The sequence below is a fragment of the Protopterus annectens genome, chromosome 13.part0 (assembly GCF_019279795.1).
Source record: "Protopterus annectens isolate FY-2018-M chromosome 13.part0, PAN1.0, whole genome shotgun sequence".
In the NCBI taxonomy this organism is placed as follows: Eukaryota; Metazoa; Chordata; order Ceratodontiformes; family Protopteridae; genus Protopterus; species Protopterus annectens.
This window is the reverse complement of record NC_056747.1, coordinates 1,349,660,547-1,349,683,706: the sequence shown is the minus strand read 5'-3', so window position 1 is coordinate 1,349,683,706 and position 23,160 is coordinate 1,349,660,547. Positions and strand designations below refer to the sequence as shown.

At 35.8% G+C, this 23,160-nt stretch overlaps 1 protein-coding gene across 5 annotated transcripts in view; it reads left to right on the top strand.

Annotated features, from left to right (window-relative positions):
* Positions 1 to 23,160, top strand: part of CACNB1 (calcium voltage-gated channel auxiliary subunit beta 1) — a 2,104,836-nt gene that overhangs the window by 459,232 nt on the left and 1,622,444 nt on the right. The window lies entirely within an intron of this gene.

Here is a 23,160-nt window from a genome sequence, read left to right as displayed (position 1 = left end):
CAGAGCTTGGACGGGGTAATGATACCATAGAGTCACTTAAGACAGGTTCTTCTTATGAAAAAAATAGATTTCCTTTTGAACCAAAAGTCTTAACCTTTTCTAATGGTTAATTTACAAAACTGGCTTTTTGCCATGAAAAATGTTTGACGTTTGCATTAAGATCTCCTTACTTGGTTGACCAGGCATAAGTCCTAGACTTAGCCAATTCTATTTACTTTCTGACTGTCAGCACTCCAGGAAGTAGCATAACATCCCATTTTTATTTACGAGATAAAGTAAATATGGCATTAAAGAGTGTACATGGCCGAATGATCACCTTTCCTGCTCAATGTAATTCCTTTTAATTTCATGTATAAATTTAAGCTGAGACATTTGGAGTTCTTGTGATTGGCAAAAAGTGATACCTCTTTAAAAGTGGACATCATGCCTTACACACATGCTGTTGACATCAGTCTGTCACCGAACCTCTCAACTGTATCTATTTTGGATGTGCATACTTATTCTGAGGCTTGAATTAACCCCTTCACATGATGTACTTATTTTGGAGGTATGTTCCTATTTCCAGGCTTGATTTACCCCTTCACACAATTTTCTGAGTGCCCTCACCCTGTCACATGTGATTTTGAAGCAGTTTAGGACCCAGGAAACAGGGCTGCATGACACACATTGGTGCCATCATAATTTAAAGTAAGAGGACCCACATGTTACATCTCTCTTTTTGAAACAAAAATACATTACTTTATGAGACAGATTTTGCAATATCCTTCATTAAAGTCTACAGATTTAGTTTTTGATAATATGCTTATATTTTTGCATCATTTTTCTCATTCTCAATTTGTTTAAACTTGTGTTTATAAGCAGTATCCTGTAATCCTACTGAAGTAGGAAGAGTTATATGCTGTCTGGTATTCATGCTAACTAGGTGCCCAAGTTTTGGTCGCATGTACCTACTTTTCATCAGCCTTTGTACGCATTTTCATTGTTTGCAGGTTGAGAGGCATGTATCTTGCCAGCAAATAAAGTCATCTTATTCCAGTGTGATCTGGCAAGAACATCATGACCTTACCCATGGCTTTTAACTCTTAATCTTCCCTTCTCTGTTTAATGCTGACCTTTTTTACAAGCAGCACATCTATAAACAGCCACAGTAATTACTTATTTTAAATGGTTCTGGAAAAGTTATGCATTTTGTTCTAGTGTTATACAGGCTGTTCCATTCCATATCGAACAGTTGTATTCTGACATAACAGCAGTCACTGTCCGCCCCCGCATCTCATGAACTCAGACTGATACATTTATTGATCCTGATGTCTTCCTTGGATGAAGTACATTCCTTTGTGGTTGTTTTTAGCCTAAGGACAACAAGCCTTATTAGAGATTCAGACTGGCTGCAGTTCCATGTTTGTCCTTAGTAATTATTCTGACTCACTGTGCAGGACATGGACTCCGTCAGTGAATCCCTCATGGAGACATGAAGTATAATTATTCTGACTCGCTGTGCAGGACGTGGACTCTGTCAGTGAGTCCCTCATGGAGACATGAAGTATAATTATTCTGACTCGCTGTGCAGGACGTGGACTCTGTCAGTGAATCCCTCATGGAGACATGAAGTATAATTATTCTGACTCGCTGTGCAGGACGTGGACTCTGTCAGTGAATCCCTCATGGAGACATGAAATATAATGAATAAGGAGCACGACACGCTCACGTCATTCTCCGATTTCATATGGACAGGTTGTAGTACAACATAAAATTGTCAAGTTAAGGCATAAGTAACATAACGAGTTGCTATGTAACTGTCAAATCAAGGGGGAATGCAACATTTTGCACAGGACAGTCTATGAATGGATATCATAGGTTTGTCTGTTTCATACAGTTGTATGCTTGAATAGTCACTGTACAGAGAAAATCTCAGCACAGTTTAAGTTTTAGCATTTTGATTTATGTTGACCTGTTCTGACAGTGCTTATCAGTATGGTATCAAAGAAAACAAGTTTATTTTCTGGACTGGGTTTCACATTTTTAGATTACTTACAGGCTTTGCAGAGTGGGGTTTCTTCAGCTTTCAGGACCACTGCTGTACTTCATCTCATCAGAATAGCAATTTTTGCCACATATGGGTCTTGGTCACCCCAAAGGCCAGAGCCAGTCGTAAGACCCCCACAAAACAACCACCTGAGAATTGAACAGTGTGCCAACAGCACAAGTGATGTGTATGGGAGTAGATACTTTAGTGCTGATGTTATTGTGGGAGTTGATATTAAACAATCCACCTCCTCCCATCTTCTGCCAAAGAAAGAATATGCAGTGATGCATAGGTGCCTGTTTTATCTCCTTCCTTTGACAACACTAATAAAAGTTTCACTACATACAAATACTTGGATTGTGGTGTAATGGTTAAGGCATTCACCTTGCAAACACAAGGGGAAGGGTTTGATTCTCACCAGGGATGCATGGCTAGACCTAAAAAGTCCCCTGAGGTTGTTAGCCTAGCACCTATAAACTCTACATGGCCATGTGAATGCCGGTCACTAATTCCAACTTCACACTCATTGCACTCACCAGTGAAGGACACGACTCACCAGATGCTTATCAATAATAACCTTGTCATCCTCCATCACCAACCAACTATTTATTTGATCATAAAGTTTGTGCTATGCTGTTCCGCCTATAGCTTGGATTTTACAGCTGAATTTACCAAATAATGTCTGATACAAGTGGTATAAGAACAATAAATTTTGTTTATATGCGTTTTTTGACTAAACACGCATTAATTATATAGCGCCAGTATGATGCATTTATAGCGTCTTTGAAATGTATTATTATTATAGCTATTCATTTATTGATAGTAAAAGCTGGAGTTTTTGTAATTGAAATTGCCATGTGATATTTGATGTTAAGCATTATGAGAAGAATGGATGGCATATATGCAAATATGAACAATTTTGCATATAAGCTTAAGCTTAAGCTTAAGGTAGAAGTTCATATATAATATTTTGCATATCCTGCATTTATACTGCCATTAAATTAATTTTAAAGGATGTATGGTTGTCTTAATATATGCGATATAGGCGTTTTTATGCCTTAATTTGTTAGTATTGAATGAAAAAACATGTTAATATTTTAAATAATGTATTGGTTCCTTATATGATAGCTTTTAGATATATTTGATGTAAGTACCACTGTTGTATTTTGTTATAAAACGCTCTTTATTGAATGTTAGCGTTTTAATACAGGCGTAGAAATGACATTCATTAAGGTTCATATTATATGGATCTTGGAACTTGTTTCTTTAAATGTAGAATGATTGTTGTTCTTTTAACTAGATAATTAATTGTTGATTAATTGCTTAATTATTGTGGTTTTGTGTATATATGCTGCACTAGTTTTATGTGATTTGTAACCTGATGAAGCGCACCTGTGTGTGCGTGAAAGCGCTCGTTCAATAAACCTGTTTTATACTTTTCATGGTGGTTCCTGACAGTTTCTTCATATCATTGCACTCACCAGTGAAGGACACGACTCACCAGATGCTTATCAATAATAACCTTGTCATCCTCCATCACCAACCAACTGTAATAATTCACAGGCACATTTCTGAAACTCTAAGGTTAAACATTAAGTCACCTTTTTATCTGAACAAATTCCATTAAAGTATATTATTTATTTATTTGTCTTTGTTTTTTTTTCCTCAGATTTTTTTTATTAAGATTTAAAGAGTATAGCAATTCATAAATAAGCTACATTTCTAAAACAAATTAACTACAAGAATGGAAAAACTTCATGACAGTAAATTAAAATAAAATAAAGCTATTAACATAGGTGTCTACTTAAAAACAATTATTGGTCATTAAAACTATAATTCTATTTCATGTCATATTGCTGTCAAATTTCACAAGTATCTCTATAACTTTTAACCAGGAGTTGTGATATGAAGTGATTCTATTAGTTCTCATCTTGATTGTAGATAATTTCAGTTGAGAAACATTAAAGCAACAGTCTTGAATTCTTTAAATGAAGAAGAAATCTCACTCTTCCAATTCATAGTAATTACTTTATGTGCAATAGCTAATAAAGTCCATAAAGGTGAATATTTTGATCTGGAAACACATTTAGGTATTGGAACATTAAACAAAATTAAAGATTTAGTTAACTGAAATTTATCATTAAAAACAGTTTGCAAGAAAAAAATTAATTTTCTTCAAAATGACTTGAGCAATGTACAATCGTAAAACATATGTTGCCAATTGACTTTTAATTTTAATTTACATATCCAACACCCAAAATCATGCTTAAACATTAGTTTCTGTTTTATGAGGAGTAAAAAAAGTTATATGCATACATCCGTTGCAAGGAAAGAATTGTTTTCTTTGAAGAAGTTAACATTAACTTTTTATCCTTTTCACTGGAAAGTTGATTATTAATTGATCTATAATAATCCCCAAAATTTTCTCTATAATATGATTTTGTATTTTTGATTACTTTATATATTTTATATAGGTACCCTTTTACTACTGCTGTTTGGTTTCCTATGGTAATCATAAATTCTGTAAATTTGGGGACAGTATCTTTGTTAATTGTATGCATCAACATTAGTTTACTAATAAATTGCCTTAAAGTTTGTATTTCTAGCCACATTTCACTATTTATATCATATTTGCTCATAATGTATTCTATAGAGAGAACTTTTCCAGAATTCGCTAACTGATGCCAATATATTTCGTTTTTTTTTCCCTGAATGCAATAATTTTTGAGACATCAAAGGTGTTAATGTTATTCTGTGTACAGGTTATAGGATACAATAGAAATAACCATGCTCTAAATCCTGGATTTTTATTCAGATATTTTTAAATTTATTTAATGTATTAATTATATATTTAGAACATATAGGTCTATTGTTATTGGCCACAATATATTCCTATTACCAACTAGTGAAATTTATTGGAAAATATTCTACTGTATTGAACTGGCAATTGAGTAATTTGATTTTAACCAGATGAAGTCTTGTATTTGTTTCCACCTAGTAGAATAAGTAGAATTTAACTATAACATTGTTGTCTTAATAATGGATGATAAAACATATGTTTATATATCTGGGAGGCCAATTCCACCTGTTATCAAATCTTTTAGATGATGATTTAATGCTATTCTAGGTTTATTGGAGTACCATAAAAAGTTTAACATTAGTTTATTAGATTGATGTATACATTCTTTAGAAAGAGAAAGAGAAATAGCTTGTATAAGGCATAATATTTTTGGAAAAATCATAATTTTAATTAAGAAAAAAAATCTTCCATTATAAAAAAACATTTATTCCATCTATCCATTAGATGTTTTATTTAAAATATTAGTATAATTAATTATTAATATTTCATTAATATAATTTGATAGTATAATCCATAGACACTCAGTTCTATTCTCTAGAGCTATATATTTGGAAAGTTTCTTATCCATATTATGCTTATTACAATTTATAAATACTATCTTATTTTTATTATCATTAAATTTAAGTCCAGAAATCCTTTTGAACAGTTTCATTTTCTCAAATAAAACTTGCAATGAGCTGCCATAATCATTCAAAGTTAATAAAATATCATCTGAAAACAAATTAATTTTAGAATTTAAATGATTACTAAATGTTATACCTCTGATGTTAACATTTGATCTGATACAATTTGAAAAAGGTTGTGTGATGACAGCGAATAATAATGGTAACAAAGGACTTCCTTGCTTAGTACCTTTAGCAACTGTAATTGGCCTGGGAGTATACAATCCAGTCTTTATATAAGCCAAAGAACTTTTGGTACTTTTCCGTTATTGGGGAAACACTTGTAATGTGGTATCAGATGCAGGGAATCATCACACAGCTGTATTCCCTGAAGCGTTTTTTTTTAATGCGAAAGATACACATAATGTGCTGCAGGTTTTGTCAACTTTTAAAGAAGTAACATAACATGTCACTGTACTACACAAGCAGAAAATTTTAAGTTCACCTAATATGGCCTTTTGATTGTTAAAGTATACAAACCTTGACTTCTCCTGAATAAATAAGAAAATCGGAGTGAAATCAGTGACAGAGCGGCTGCTTGTCATGTAGGTAACAGAAAAAGAAGATTTTACAGTGACATTGAATGACATCCAATTTAAAATTTAATTGAAACATTACTAACTCCACTGAAACATATGAAGTGAATGCGTTCTTTTATTAATTCCAATTTATCCCCACCTGGGCTGTAAGCTATGGTACACTATCATAATCCACAAAATCAGGATCTCTGACAGTATTGCAAGCACATTACAAGTGTAAACAGGAAAATAAGTGTCTCAGATAGACACATCAGCAGCAGCTGTGACAGAATTCTGAGCAAGTGTTAAATAATAACTAAGACAGGTTTTAGGCATATTTGTATTGAATACTCCATCAGCCTGGGAACAGAAATCATATAATTTCAGAAGCCAGAAAGGGACATATTGCCTTGTACTTATGACTCCAGGTTATTTAGAGATAATGTGCTCATTGCTTTATTAGAAAACATCGTAAAACCCCGTACTGTGCAGTTTTGTTCCTTTCCTTTTCTCATACTGCCTATACACGCTTAAGTGCTGTGATTAACTAGTAACCAAATAAAGAGTGAATACAGTAGACAGAAACTCAGCGATTGCTCTCCCGACCCTTTAGCGCTTTATAACCTTTGATAAGTGAAGCTCAACTTGCAGCCACTTTGCAAAGATGCCAGTAATAAATCAAACTTCTTTCATCAATATGCAAGCAACTGTATAACTGCACTACTAAACTGTGTGTGTGTTTACTTATTTTCTGTGATTAGCAGCTGCTTTATCCCCATCTGGACTTTAAGCTATGCTATGCTATTATAATCCACAAAATCAACATCTCTGACAGTATTGCGAGCACCTGTTACTGCGTTACAAGTGCTGTCCCGATGACGAAAACGTACTGAATTTTAATATAACAATCTAATTAATCATATAAATCATGTGAAAAAACATATTCTTCCAAAGCCAGCAACAAATAATCCCAATGAACTGAATCAGACTTACTAAGGTCAAACCTCCTTTTGTAGTATTGATATACTCAATTATTGTAAGTACTATTTTAATATTATCATATGCATTTCTATTCAGTATGAAACCGGTTTGATCTTCATCAGTCAGCAAGGGTAGAAACTGTTTAATTCTATTAGCATGAATTGCCATAAAATCTTATAACTGACGTTTAATAGAGATATTGGTCTATAAGATGAACATTCTTTTCCATCTTTATCCAACTTTAAAATTCGAGAAAGTAATGTTTATTTCCAAGATGAGGGGATATTTTAGCTTCTTTAACTAATGTAAACAGTCTTAATAATATTGCCAGAGCTTCCTTAGGTAATAGATTATACATCTCAGGAATAATTCAGTTCCAGGAGCTTTGTTTAATTTTAATTTATTAATTTCAGATTTCAGTTCAGACATTAACATTTGCCTATCTATTAATTTTCCAAAATCAGTCCAATCTTGTGACAGGTTAGCGCTCGAGCCGAGTAAAAAGAATATAATCAAAAAATACTGTAACAGTCAAGCGTGAGCAGGTACAAACCCTTGATGTGTCAAATCAAATGAGATAGAGTCCAGGCATATAAAATAGAAGTATTTAATCCACAATCAACGAACAGAAAGATAAGCGCTTTCGCAATAATGCTTCTTCAGATCTATAACAAACTCTTCTAGTGCTTTGACCATATATACTGATCTCAATCAATGTAATCACTTCCAGTACTTTGAATGAAAATACATGTTGTTTATTATAACATTGGGAAATCCTACATGTGGATGATGACCTTAAACTAATAGTTGGTGATCAACCTGGGTTCTTATATAAGAACAAAAACAATTTAAAAAGGAAGCTCTGTTACCCTACATCTAGCTTTAGAGATAGGAAAGATGGATGCACTAAGCCCTGCGGGCATTGCAATTTTTGTCCCTTTATAGATAGTACACCTCATTTTTTCCATCCAGACTTACAGAAATGTTTTTGCATATCTGCTGAGGCTAATTGTATGACACAACATGTCATTTATCTAGCTATTTGTCAGTCATGCTCCTCATTCTATGTTGGGAAGACTAACCGCCCACTTAGAGATCAAATGAGGGAACATGTTTACCATATGAAAAGGGGCACAATACATAATGCTTTAGCTAAACATGTCATGATGAATAATAAACAACATGTATTTTCATTCAAAGTACTGGAAGTGATTACCCCTAACCCAAGAGGTGGAGACATCAAAGTTTATACAGAGGGCAAAGAAACAGAATGGATCATACTATTAAAAGCAGATAAAGGGTGTGGTTTAAACGAAAGGGCCTCAATTAGACCAAAATTGAGGCAAAGAAGGAATATCAAATGAACTCATTGTCATCTAACTTAATACACTTCTGCTTATTATGCCATATTATATATAGTTTTTATTCAATAAGAGCACACTTTTTATATTTTTTATATTTTTATACTTGCTTTTTATACATGCTTCTTGAACATAACATATATTTGCACCTTTGTATTTTAGCCTTGCTTTTACACATATTTTTACTGCAACAGTTCCTGTCCTTTTAAAATTCTGTGGAATTTTTTACTAATTGTTTAATTTGTCAAACATTGATTGAGATCAGTATATATGGTCAAAGTACTAGAAGAGTTTGTTATAGATCTGAAGAAGCATTATTGCGAAAGCGCTTATCTTTCTGTTCGTTGATTGTGGATTAAATACTTCTATTTTATATGCCTGGACTCTATCTCATTTGATTTGACACATCAAGGGTCTGTACCTGCTCACGCTTGGCTGTTACAGTATTTTTTGATTATATCTATTAATTTTATCTGATGTTCTATTAATTTATTTTGATATGTTTCATAAAGAAACATTTTATTATATTTTGTGGTTCTATTACTGGGTTCTATAAATTAATTGAATTAAAGTGTATTTTAAATGTCTCTAAAATGCTTTCTACATTTGGAACGTTTTCCTAGTTCCAGGAATATAAACTTTTTTATTTGGTTAGATTTAATAATCTTCTTTGTTCTGTTTGCTAATCTACATTAATCTTTAGGATTTATAGAACAAGAACTCATTTTAATCTTCCCTAAGTTAGTCATAATTTTATGATGTAATGTCTCTTAATTTTTTTTATTCATTATTTATTTTGCAAAATGTTGTTACCATTTTGAATATCCAATTTAATTTTATCTACTTTCATTTGTAGTCTAATAATTCTTTATTCCACTGTTTTTTCTTATTAATATAGCAAGATGGAATTTTACCATATAAGTATGATTTTAAAGAATCCCACACATTAAGCACAGATATATCTTTGGTTAAATTAACTTTTATAAAGGATTGAATTTCTTTGATATACAATTCCATAAAATCATTCAGGTTAGCTGATGAAATTCTAATAGAAGTACTTTTTAGGCATTCATTTTCAATTCAAATGCAAATGCATTATGACTCGATAATGGACATGTGACAGCTTTATCTAACTTTCCTATTATATCACTTGAAGTATATACTCTATCTGTTCTAGACTGAGTACCATATCAATGTGAAAAATGTGTAAAAAAGAATGAATTTGCCTCTGAAAATGTGTTTATGTCATTAATATTAAACATATCTATGAAGTCTATTAGTGCTTTAGATGATTCTGGTTCCCTATGCTTATTTATTGTGTTAGCTTCACAGTCATTAAAAATACAATTAAAGTCACCAGCTAAAATTATACTCCATGTAGAATGTTGTATAATCTCCTCAAACTGTTGCTTAACCACTTCTAACTCCAAATCCAGGAATCCAATAAAGATTAATTAGAGTGTATATTCTCGCATTTAACTCCAAAGATACTAGACAAAACATCCCATATTTTTCATTGTATATATTTGTGATTTTAGGTATTAATGCAGAGTTTTTTTCCATAAAATTGCAACACCTCTTTTCAAGTACTGAATATATGTTTGTATTAAGTCTATTAATGTTTTCTTGTAATAAATGTGTCTCCTGTAAGAATACAGCTTGGGCATTAAACATTGTTAAATATTTATAAGTCCAAGAAATATCACTCCCCACAGGACTAACGCTACCTGTGTCAAACTCAGTCCAAGCTCATAAACTAACATAAAAGGCACAGTAGCGATGCAAATTTTGCATCACAATAAATCCGAATTTTAAAGTTCATTAAGCAGCATTTTTTTCAGCTTTATTTCCTGCATTTTGGTTAGTGCTGTGTTTACTGCCTGCATCACTACTGTGCCTTTTATGTTAGTTTATTGTTAAATATTTGTTTAAACTCCCTCTTTTACAACTGTTATTCACAACATTAGCATTGATAGAGATACACTTCATATACAATGTATCGGTAGAAGTACAGTTAGCCATATGTTGTTAACAATATAGGAAAAATATGACTGAAAATGATTGTATATGTTTATCAATAACATTGAAGTTATTAATATTCGTAGACACCAAATTATAAGTAAACATTGAAACACTAAACATTTAAGGAAAAGATAAACCACGCAGTCCCTGGGGTTTAAGTTCATATATTTGAATAGCATCTTTATTCAAGTGTTCCCTCTAAAGTCACTTTCGAAAACTAACACCCCTCTCTAACTAGTTCAGACTCAATTTTATACAAAAGGTTACTTATTAAACAAATATTAACTAATGAGTTATAGATACTTTTCATTATCTTATATTTATGTTTCAAGAATATGTACATGAAAATAATTTTGCTTAATATTGAACTATTTACACTAATTACTTTTAATATTTAAAAGAACAATATATAGAGAACCCACAATTCAAATTAAGTAGACCTCTGCAAATGAAAATAACATTAACAAGGACATGACACTTAGTTTGATAGACTCTTCAGAGTTCTTAAATCAGCTATTGTGACCATTCTCAAATCCTAACTATGTAAAATTCACTCTTTCAGTACTATACTTGGTAGTGATACAATTTTAATATGAACACAAAAAAGCTTGTGCATCATATTTAGACTCTCCAAGAACAAATATTTGAACAGACTCACCATATATATAATCAATCAGTGTCTGCAATACTTAATTTTCTAAAAGCTCATGTCTGTTTCAGATGAGAACATATAAATATCTTACTGTATCTTATTGTCTTTATAGTTACTAAGGAAACAAAACTATATTATATAACATAACCAAATAGATTAAAATTAACATATAAAGTTAGTCTGGAACTCACTTATTTTAATGTACAACACAGTTCTAAAAATTATATTAAGATATGTGCTTATAATCTTACTTATTACTAATTTATATGGTGTGTGTGTGTGTGCGTGTATGTGTATAAAATTGTGTAAATTCATAAATGAACAAAGCTAGAGTATCTTTACTGAATAATAGATGTATACAACATAAATCCAGAGCCATGATATCAGCAACTTTAAATATTACTGCAATGTACAGTAAATGAACCATTACAGAAAAAAGAAAGGCATCTTAAATAACCCTGAAATCTGGAATCCCAAAACCATGCAGTATAACTTCCACTAACATCTTTAAGTTTGAAAATAATTATTATGTATAAAATTATTAGGCAGATTGCAGACAAACTGATCAAACAACCCTTTCACCACAAGTGGCAAAATATATAGAGTGTTGTTCCCTTTATTAAGTAATGACCTAAAAGTAGTGGCCAAAACATTTATTTAAATTAAAAATGTATTTAATGTATGTGGAACATTAACATAAAGCTTCATTTTGGACCCGAGTCATAATCTAATCTCAGTATCCAGATGAAAGAGGTTTAACCATTGATAAGTACCCTGTAGTTTGATGAGTCACTGGTAGATGAAAGCCCCACTTCCACAATGGGTTTAACATTGCAGGAATTCAATAAGATCTGGAAATGTCAAGGAGAGACTGATGGATATCATAAGAAAATTATGAGCCTGTTATGTGCAAAAAGAAGCCTGCATCTCTTGCCTCTCTCTCTATCATTTGTTCACAACTTAGGGTAATGAAAGTTTTAACTCGGTCTAAAAAGGAGACCTGCTCCTTCTATCAGATGATAAGTGTGACAATATTCTGTGAAATGGGGAAAGGTAAGACTCAGTAAAACAATTTAGAGGATATGTAGTCAGGGTGATACAGCTCTCTTAAAAAGATAACTTCTTGGTATGAATATTTTACTTTTTGCTTTACTACAGGCAGCATAGCTTTTAACTGTCCAGATATTTACAGAATATCCAGACCCTTGAGCCATAGTCTTAGTCTGCTTCTCAAAAAATTGTAGCCTTCTGGCAAATTGCTGGTAAATCACCAAGAACTGAAGTTAGAAAACAATTGCAGACACTTAGCTTTCAGACTTAATATCCATCAGCAAATTCATGTTAATGCCAAACCTGTTATTCTACCAACTTTCTAAGTTTGTAAGAGCAATATTTAAAAAGTTTCCCTACCTTTGGGTCCCTGTCCCCCACTATTTATGGCTTCATCCAGGCCTCCTGCTCCAAAAGGTTGAGAGGTATGACAAACAATCTGATTTAAAAAAAATAGCTCACAATACGTATGACATCCGGCTAATATCCCACCAAACTACCACCAATAAGTGACATCCCCTATTATCCTGGGTCACTAAGTAACTCACTACTGACTCCAGTGTAAGACTGTCACTTCAGCAGGAGTAATATTTCACAATTTCCCCTAAGACCACAACAGGAACATGCTCTATAACCTGGGACTGGACTTATATACTACTGTCAACCCCTAATGTAACTCCTTATTACACACTCCATGGCAATTTGTCCCAATTTAAGACCTCTGATACACTCAAATTTAAATCAAGTGACTCACATATTTAAACACTTCTGGGAAAGCATGACACAGATTTCCAACTGTGTCCCTTTCCCCAAATAATGCGGTAAAACTCTGCCATCAACCAGAACGTCTATATGGACTTTCAAAGGGGTGCCTAATTATAAAAATTAGGTATTAAAACAAATGGTAGCAAATGACCTAAAGCAGCCAGGTTTTTGGAGTGGCTCAGGAATTATCAAAGCACAGCTACAATGTTAAGATAATAAAAATATTTAATAATCATCAAAATGATTAAAAATATAAAACAGTAATTTCAACAAGCAGAATTCAATCACCAGAAAAAACTAAATTAATACTGAAGGATAGAAATCCAGCATTTAGAAAAAAAAATCCTATCTAACTGAAGAACAATGTCCCTGATCTAAACTAAATATCACAACAGAACAAAGGCAGGCTTACAGCTCTTGGTGAGTCCTTTGGTTATCCACTGCTCAGTACAGCTGTGAATACAACAAGTATGGTACATGCCAAATGGGGTGTTATACTCAGTTATGGGCTGGATAAGTGCAGAGTATAGGGGAGTTATAACTTCTTTTGCTCTTGAAGCAATGCCTTTACTAATCAAGTGTGCTACGTGGAAAGCTTTCCTTACTACATTAGACACATGGTGATCAAAGTTAAGGTCGCAGTAAACCTGTGATCCCAGGTCCCTTACCACTTCATGGGTATTTAGGGTATTGTTGTTGATGATAGTGTGAAGAGACATTGTTTGCACATTAGGAGATGATGATGCATTTCTTTGCACTCAGTTTGAGACCATGACTAATACACCAGTCGTTGGTCTGCACGAGACCCTCCTAAAGTATACTGACATCATTTGGGGATTCAATGATCGCACCTAGTTTGCAGTCATCTGCAAACTTGGTCAGCCACAACCCCATAGTTTTGATCTGAATTTCTGAGGAGTATATACCAAACATTAGGGAGCTCAGCACTGAACCCTCTGGCACCCTGCTGATAACAGGTCTGCTGGTTCATGTGGAGTCACCCACTTTGATTGTGTGTCTAGTTTGTGAGCCAGTTGACAACCCATCTTACAATGAAGGGGTTTACATTCAGTTTGCTAAGTTTATCGGTAATGTCTAAATGTGGGATTGTGTCAAAATCCTTTGCCAAGTCGAGGTATACTGTGTGCACAGACTTACCCTCATCAATGGCTTTCATCACATTTTTCAAAGAAATCCACCAGATTTATCAGGCAGGATCTGCCCTTCACAAAACCGAAATGGGTAGGATCCAGGATTTGTAGATCACCTATGTCTTTATTTATGAGTTCCATAATGATACATTCTATGGCCTTACAGATGACGCCGGTCAGACTTATGGGTCTGTAATTCCCTGGGTCTGTTACCAGGCTACCTTTGTGGAGGAGAATAACTATAACTGTTCTCCATTCTGGTCCCATATAGGCTTTGTGTTTTGCCTTGGACAGGGCGTTGAGGATCTGCTCTTCAGATATGTAGGCTAGGGGAGAGTTTGGGGGAGGGTTTTTTGCAAGTTAGAAGGGGATAAGGGAGTAAAATTTTCTCCAAACCTATCCGCTAGCAGCTTTGCTATCTCTTTGGCATCAGTGTGTTTGATACTGTTGGTCACCAGTTCTGCACATGCGTGGGTCCTACCCTTTAGGTTACATATGTGGCTGCAAAAGGCCTTATGGTTATCCTTGGCAGTACTTACTAGGTTTCTCTCAAAGGAGCTCTTGGAGGATTTGACAAATTGTCTTATTTGACTGTTGAGGCTGAGGATGGTGGTTTTCCATTGTTGGGGCCTTGCCTTTGTTTTCTTTGACAACAACTTTTTGTATTTATTGTAGAGTTTGTTGATGCTGGATGTCCACCATGCCAACTTGTTTTTACTTGGGGCTCTGGCTTTGAATCTTTCTGGTACAGCTGAGTTTATACAATTATGCAAATGATTGTACAGGGCTTTAGTGTAAGCTTTGGCATAATTACCACTTTCAGCTTGGTGTGGGGCTTGGAATGCATTTGTACTTTCATCTAGGAGGGTATAGTTTGCCATGGTGAAGTTCTTTAGTCTGATTTCACCCTTTGTGAGTTCTGGTGTTAGTGTCAGTTTGAAGGTGACTGATTTGTGGTCAGTTTTAGCTAATGAGGGTCCAACAATTGCAACAGTACACCTGTTTGACGTTAGTGAGGACCAGATCTAAAATGTTTGCTCCTCTTCTCAGAGTATGGACAATTTGTTGCAGGACATTTGAATTCACAAAGTCAAGGAAGTTTTGTGCTAGTGAGTTTGGGCTAGCTTAAGTTTCCCAGTTGATGATAGGATAATTGAAATCTCCGATAACCAGTGTGTTTGGTAAAATTTGAATTGTCTTCAGTTTGGTTAAGTAGGCTTCGTGGGTGTCGTGACCCATGGAGGGGGATCTATAATTAGCTAAGACTTGAATGGGGGTCTTACCCACTGTAACCTGGACCTGGAGTAACTCCATGGAGTTGTCCAATCTAATTAGATGGGAATTGAATTTATCACTAATATAAATTGAAATATGGCCTCCTTTGGTTTTCACATGTTTATTTTGCAGTTAAAGGTGTGGAAGGTATTGTAGACCTGCAGGGTGGGGTACTCTTTGAGGCCCTAAACTAGGTTTCTGTGACTGCGCAGACATCTAAATCTTCTAGTAATAGAAGTGCTCCCATGGGGGTGCAGTTTTTGGTTTATGCTCCAAACATTTAGCGGCATGACTCTTATTTTGTTCTGATTGGTTAATTTCACATCAGTAATGTTGTTTTACAAGACTTTGCCTAAAAAAGGCACAATGGGGAGGTAAGAGACTTTGCAAGCAGCTGAAAGCCTAGAGGTGCCAGGTGCAAACTGTCTTTTGCAAAGCAGTGAGGTTTGTCGACCATGGCTTCTCAGACTGACAGGAACTGGATTCCCTTTGAATGACACCAGAAACTGAGACAGTTATTGAAATCAATAATTTTTTTGTTTATACTGTGGCATCATTCTTGGTGAGGTTAGTATGCTGCTCAAGGCTAGGGACATACCTGCCTGGCCCTGGGACACATATTCAGAGAGCTCAGCCATGTCTCTCTTCATATAGTCTCAGGTCATTCACACCAAAATGAACTATGACAGAGTCATAACAGTACTTGTTGCTGAGAGACGCGAGTGCATGGGTGATCTGACAAATCCTGTCGCCGGACTGGCAGCTGACTATGACTTTCCCGTAGTCCATCCTAGTGAGTGGGACATTTGTGTTTCTCACTAGTGAGTCTTCAATGACAAGAAAATTAGGTTTTTGGGTGTTATGACTTATGGGCTTGGTGGGTGAGTCACTGGTGTTGCTGTGTGTCATGTGTGCTGTGGGGACTGCGTTAGTTGTAGCAGTCTTGTGTTTTGGCAGTCTCTGGTGTTTCTGTAAGCATTTTTAGAGAACCTCTGTGTATGTGGATTTATGTGTTTGATGCGTACTATGTGTATGAGTTGTGGTATGTTTATGATTAGTGGTGCTATGTGAATATGTAGTGGTGGGTGAGCTGACAACCTCCTCAGTGTTACTGTTTTGAGTGAGAGAGAGCCTGGATTCTAGATTGTTGGTGTAAATACATCTCTCACACTCTGTACTAGATTATGTTATTAGTAGAGGGTTGCTACACTGCCTCAAGAGACCCAAGTCAACAAGGTTGGCAGGAGAAACAAGGGTAGCCCAACTGTCCATAATCCTAGGTTGAAGACTGTTGTCACTAAAGGTGGCTTTTCAGAAACGATCATGGAGGAGCTTACTGAATGGATATTTCTGCCTGGGTTTTAATGGAACCTTTGTTGAATTAAACTGTCTGGCTTTGGTGGACAATTGCATTGTAGTGTGAGGTGCTGCATGGCATGCAATGAAGGAGAACCTGCTCAAATGCAAGGCCTAAATACATCATCGTACTCTCATTTAGTTTAATTGGAGAACTTGACCAAGCAGTTTTTAATATCAGTTCCATATCTTAGCAGGAAAAAATCTCACGATTATGGATCTCAGATTTGTATTTATTTTTTGATGATGAAGGGACCACAAGAGAGCTGTTAGCTCTTTCAGTGCCATATAATAAAGACTCAGGTAGATTCAAAGTCTTAGGGAGCCAAGATGTGAAGAAATTAACCATATTTTTACCTTTTTTTTTTCAGGTAATCCATAAACGCATATATTATTCCTCCTAGACCTATTTTCAAGATTATTATTTTATTTTATAAAGAAGTATTTAATAAAAATTCAGTATCGTGCTCTTCTGAAACCCTGTCTTCTATATCATTTAATGCATCTTCTATACCAGAGATCTCAAGTCTTCTGTTGCATTATTTTATGCTGTTCCATTTGTTTTGTGTATTTTTCTTTGAAATTATCTAATTTATTGTGCATTTTATCGAAGTTTATTGAGAGGTGTTGTATGCTAGTAAGAAGTGATTGTAGTTACTTCTTTAATGATAGGTCCTGTGACTTAGTTTTGGAATAACTCAGTCTGAAGAATAGGCAAAATCCTTTCTGTTTGAATGTTGACAGAAATAAATTAAATTGAAGATGTAAATTCTGGGTATAATCTTCCAAAATCTTAAAAAGAAGATAATCTTCAAAGTTGAAGAGTCCATGGCTTCAAAAACTTAATAATTCCTGTCACAAATATAACTCAAATAGCAGAGTTGAGAAACTAAGCTGTTAACCCGTCACAATCTTGGTCACACCCCCCATTTGTCTTTGTTGACTGGGAAAGTCTGACTGGGCAGTACTCATTTTCAGCGGAGGCCTGGGGGGAGAAGCTCCCCCACATTTATATTAACAAGTAAACTTCAGACAGCTCTCAGAAAAACAAGTCACATTTCTCATGAAACAGCAAACACAATTACAAGACAGGTGTAGAATAGAATAGAGTATGTGTGCTGTATCTTTAAGAAGCGTTTCAGGGACTGAAAGTGCATATAAATAGTTAGCACATGGTACCTTCAGTGCCATTTTGAGAGTGCAGCCAGAGAGTTAACATGTATGAGTGTAATAGCTAGTTTGTTTGTAAGTTTATCTAAGTTAAAGTTATTAAGCCTCAGTCCTGTTATGTTTGTACATAATAAAGCAGCTTGAGCAAAACCCAAGATGTCTCGTCTATTGTATCCTGAGTAGACAAGTGATGTGGTGTCAGAATCAGGATTCCAGATACAGATATCCAGAGCCATGAGGTGCAGGGATAACGGCGACGGAAAATAAGATAAATGAGTATGAAAAAGAACCAGAAAAGAACCAAAAGTAATCAAAACTTCCCAAACAGTTTATTTTATAAAAAAGATAAAACAGAGCATGACAAGGGCACAAACCACATTATTAAACAATGAGAGGCACAGAAAGGTTTATTGATTAAACAAAATGTTTAAGATTAAGATATTTGATAAAACAATGGTCAGAAAAGCACATAAAGGGTTTGGAATTACCTTGGAAATGAAAAACGAGTGTGTTTAATGCAAAATGGGCATGTTTAGAGTAAAACGGCCACAAGAAAAAAACAATGGGAATGAACAGAGATTAAACGCACAAAACAAATATAATAAGGGCAAAAAGGGCACATTGAGTGCAAGTAAAGCAAGGCAACTGCATGTCTTTTATAATAAGGGCAAAAAGGGCACATTGAGTGCAAGTAAAGCAATGCAACTGCATGTCTTTTATAATAAGGGCAAAAAGGGCACATTGAGTGCAAGTAAAGCAAGGCAACTGCATGTCTTTATAATAAGGGCAAAAGGGCACATTGAGTGCAAGTAAAGCAATGCAACTGCATGTCTTTTATAATAAGGGCAAAAAGGGCACATTGAGTGCAAGTAAAGCAAGGCAACTGCATGTCTTTTATAATAAGGGCAGAAAGGGCACATTGAGTGCAAGTAAAGCAAGGCAACTGCGTGACTTTTATAATAAGGGCAAAAAGGGCACATTGAGTGCAAGTAAAGCAAGGCAACTGCACGTCTTTTATAATAAGGGCAAAAAGGGCACATTGAGTGCAAGTAAAGCAAGGCAACTGCGTGTCTTTTATAATAAGGGCAAAAAGGGCACATTGAGTGCAAGTAAAGCAAGGCAACTGCGTGTCTTTTATAATAAGGGCAAAAAGGGCACATTGAGTGCAAGTAAAGCAAGGCAACTGCGTGTCTTTTATAATAAGGGCAAAAGGGCACATTGAGTGCAAGTAAAGCAAGGCAACTGCGTGTCTTTTATAATAAGGGCAAAAAGGGCACATTGAGTGCAAGTAAAGCAAGGCAACTGCGTGTCTTTTATAATCTTTTATAATAAGGCAAAAGGGCACATTGAGTGCAAGTAAAGCAAGGCAACTGCATGTCTTTTATAATAAGGGCAAAAGGGCACATTGAGTGCAAGTAAAGCAAGGCAACTGCATGTCTTTTATAATAAGGGCAAAAGGGCACATTGAGTGCAAGTAAAGCAAGGCAACTGCATGTCTTTTATAATAAGGGCAAAAGGGCACATTGAGTGCAAGTAAAGCAAGGCAACTGCATGTCTTTTATAATAAGGGCAAAAGGGCACATTGAGTGCAAGTAAAGCAAGGCAACTGCATGTCTTTTATAATAAGGGCAAAAAGGGCACATTGAGTGCAAGTAAAGCAAGGCAACTGCATGTCTTTTATAATAAGGGCAAAAGGGGCACATTGAGTGCAAGTAAAGCAAGGCAACTGCATGTCTTTTATAATAAGGGCAAAAGGGCACATTGAGTGGAAGTAAAGCAAGGCAACTGCATGTCTTTTATAATAAGGGCAGAAAGGGCACATTGAGTGCAAGTAAAGCAAGGCAACTGCATGTCTTTTATAATAAGGGCAAAAAGGGCACATTGAGTGCAAGTAAAGCAAGGCAACTGCGTGTCTTTTATAATAAGGGCAAAATAGGCACATTGAGTGCAAGTAAAGCAAGGCAACTGCACGTCTTTTATAATAAGGGCAAAAAGGGCACATTGAGTGCAAGTAAAGCAAGGCAACTGCGTGTCTTTTATAATAAGGGCAAAAAGGGCACATTGAGTGCAAGTAAAGCAAGGCAACTGCATGTCTTTTATAATAAGGGCAAAAGGGCACATTGAGTGCAAGTAAACAACTTATAATAAAGAGGGCAAAAGGGCACATTGAGTGCAAGTAAAGCAAGGCAACTGCATGTCTTTTATAATAAGGGCAAAAAGGGCACATTGAGTGCAAGTAAAGCAAGGCAACTGCATGTCTTTTATAATAAGGGCAAAAGGGCACATTGAGTGCAAGTAAAGCAAGGCAACTGCATGTCTTTTATAATAAGGGCAAAAGGGCACATTGAGTGCAAGTAAAGCAAGGCAACTGCATGTCTTTTATAATAAGGGCAAAAGGGCACATTGAGTGCAAAGCAAGGCAACTGCATGTCTTTATAATAAGGCAAAAGGGCACATTGAGTGCAAGTAAAGCAAGGCAACTGCGTGTCTTTTATAATAAGGGCAAAAGGGCACATTGAGTGCAAGTAAAGCAAGGCAACTGCATGTCTTTTATAATAAGGGCAAAAAGCACATTGAGTGCAAGTAAAGCAAGGCAACTGCGTGTCTTTTATAATAAGGGCAAAAGGACACATTGAGTGCAAGTAAAGCAAGGCAACTGCATGTCTTTTATAATAAGGGCAAAAAGGGCACACTGAGTGCAAGTAAAGCAAGGCAACTGCGTGTCTTTTATAATAAGGGCAAAAAGGGCACATTGAGTGCAAGTAAAGCAAGGCAAATGCATGTCTTTTATAATAAGGGCAAAAAGGGCACACTGAGTGCAAGCAGAGCAAGGCAACTGCATGTCTTTTATAATAAGGGCAAAAGGGGCACATTGAGTGCAAGTAAAGCAAGGCAACTGCATGTCTTTTATAATAAGGGCAAAAGGGCACATTGAGTGCAAGTAAAGCAAGGCAACTGCATGTCTTTTATAATAAGGGCAAAAGGGCACATTGAGTGCAAGTAAAGCAAGGCAACTGCATGTCTTTTATAATAAGGGCAAAAAGGGCACATTGAGTGCAAGTAAAGCAAGGCAACTGCATGTCTTTTATAATAAGGGCAAAAAGGGCACATTGAGTGCAAGTAAAGCAAGGCAACTGCATGTCTTTTATAATAAGGGCAGAAAGGGCACATTGAGTGCAAGTAAAGCAAGGCAACTGCATGTCTTTTATAATAAGGGCAAAAAGGGCACATTGAGTGCAAGTAAAGCAAGGCAACTGCATGTCTTTTATAATAAGGGCAAAAAGGCACATTGAGTGCAAGTAAAGCAAGGCAACTGCATGTCTTTTATAATAAGGGCAAAAGGGCACATTGAGTGCAAGTAGCAAGGCAACTGCAGGTCTTATATAATAAGGGCAAAAAGGACACATTGAGTGCAAGTAAAGCAAGGCAACTGCATGTCTTTTATAATAAGGGCAAAGGGCACATTGAGTGCAAGTAAAGCAAGGCAACTACATGTCTTTTATAATAAGGGCAAAAGGGCACATTGAGTGCAAGTAAAGCAAGGCAACTGCATGTCTTTTATAATAAGGGCAAAAGGGCACATTGAGTGCAAGTAAAGCAAGGCAACTGCATGTCTTTTATAATAAGGGCAAAAGGGCACATTGAGTGCAAGTAAAGCAAGGCAACTGCGTCGTCTTTTATAATAAGGGCAAAAAGGGCACATTGAGTGCAAGTAAAGCAAGGCAACTGCATGTCTTTTATAATAAGGGCAAAAAGGGCACATTGAGTGCAAGTAAAGCAAGGCAACTGCATGTCTTTTATAATAAGGGCAAAAGGGCACATTGAGTGCAAGTAAAGCAAGGCAACTGCATGTCTTTTATAATAAGGGCAAAAAGGGCACATTGAGTGCAAGTAAAGCAAGGCAACTGCATGTCTTTTATAATAAGGGCAAAAAGGGCACATTGAGTGCAAGTAAAGCAAGGCAACTGCATGTCATTTATAATAAGGGCAAAAAGGCACATTGAGTGCAAGTAAAGCAAGGCAACTGCATGTCTTTATAATAAGGGCAAAAGGGCACATTGAGTGCAAGTAAAGCAAGGCAACTGCATGTCTTTTATAATAAGGGCAAAAGGGCACATTGAGTGCAAGTAAAGCAAGGCAACTGCATGTCTTTTATAATAAGGGCAAAAAGGGCACATTGAGTGCAAGTAAAGCAAGGCAACTGCGTGGCTTGTATAATAAGGGCAAAAGGGCACATTGAGTGCAAGTAAAGCAAGGCAACTGCATGTCTTTTATAATAAGCAAAAGGGCACATTGAGTGCAAGTAAAGCAAGGCAACTGCATGTCTTTTATAATAAGGGCAAAAGGGCACATTGAGTGCAAGTAAAGCAAGGCAACCGGTCTTTATAATAAGGGCAAAAGGGCACATTGAGTGCAAGTAAAGCAAGGCAACTGCGTGTCTTTTATAATAAGGGCAAAGGGCACATTGAGTGCAAGTAAAGCAAGGCAACTGCATGTCTTTTATAATAAGGGCAAAAGGGCACATTGAGTGCAAGTAAAGCAAGGCAACTGCATGTCTTTATAATAAGGGCAAAAGGGCACATTGAGTGCAAGTAAAGCAAGGCAACTGCATGTCTTTTATAATAAGGGCAAAAGGGCACATTGAGTGCAAGTAAAGCAAGGCAACTGCATGTCTTTTATAATAAGACAAAAAGGGCACATTGAGTGCAAGTAAAGCAAGGCAACTGCATGTCTTTTATAATAAGGGCAAAAGGGCACATTGAGTGCAAGTAAAGCAAGGCAACTGCATGTCTTTTATAATAAGGGCAAAAGGGCACATTGAGTGCAAGTAAAGCAAGGCAACTGCGTGTCTTTATAATAAGGGCAAAAGGGCACATTGAGTGCAAGTAAAGCAAGGCAACTGCGTGTCTTTTATAATAAGGGCAAAAAGGGCACATTGAGTGCAAGTAAAGCAAGGCAACTGCATGTCTTTTATAATAAGGGCAAAACAGGCACATTGAGTGCAAGTAAAGGCAACTGGCAACTGCATGTCTTTTATAATAAGGGCAAAAAGGGCACATTGAGTGCAAGTAAAGCAAGGCAACTGCATGTCTTTTATAATAAGGGCAAAAGGGGCACATTGAGTGCAAGTAAAGCAAGGCAACTGCATGTCTTTTATAATAAGGGCAAAAAGGGCACATTGAGTGCAAGTAAAGCAAGGCAACTGCATGTCTTTTATAATAAGGGCAAAAAGGGCACATTGAGTGCAAGTAAAGCAAGGCAACTGCATGTCATTATAATAAGGGCAAAAGGGCACACTGAGTGCAAGTAA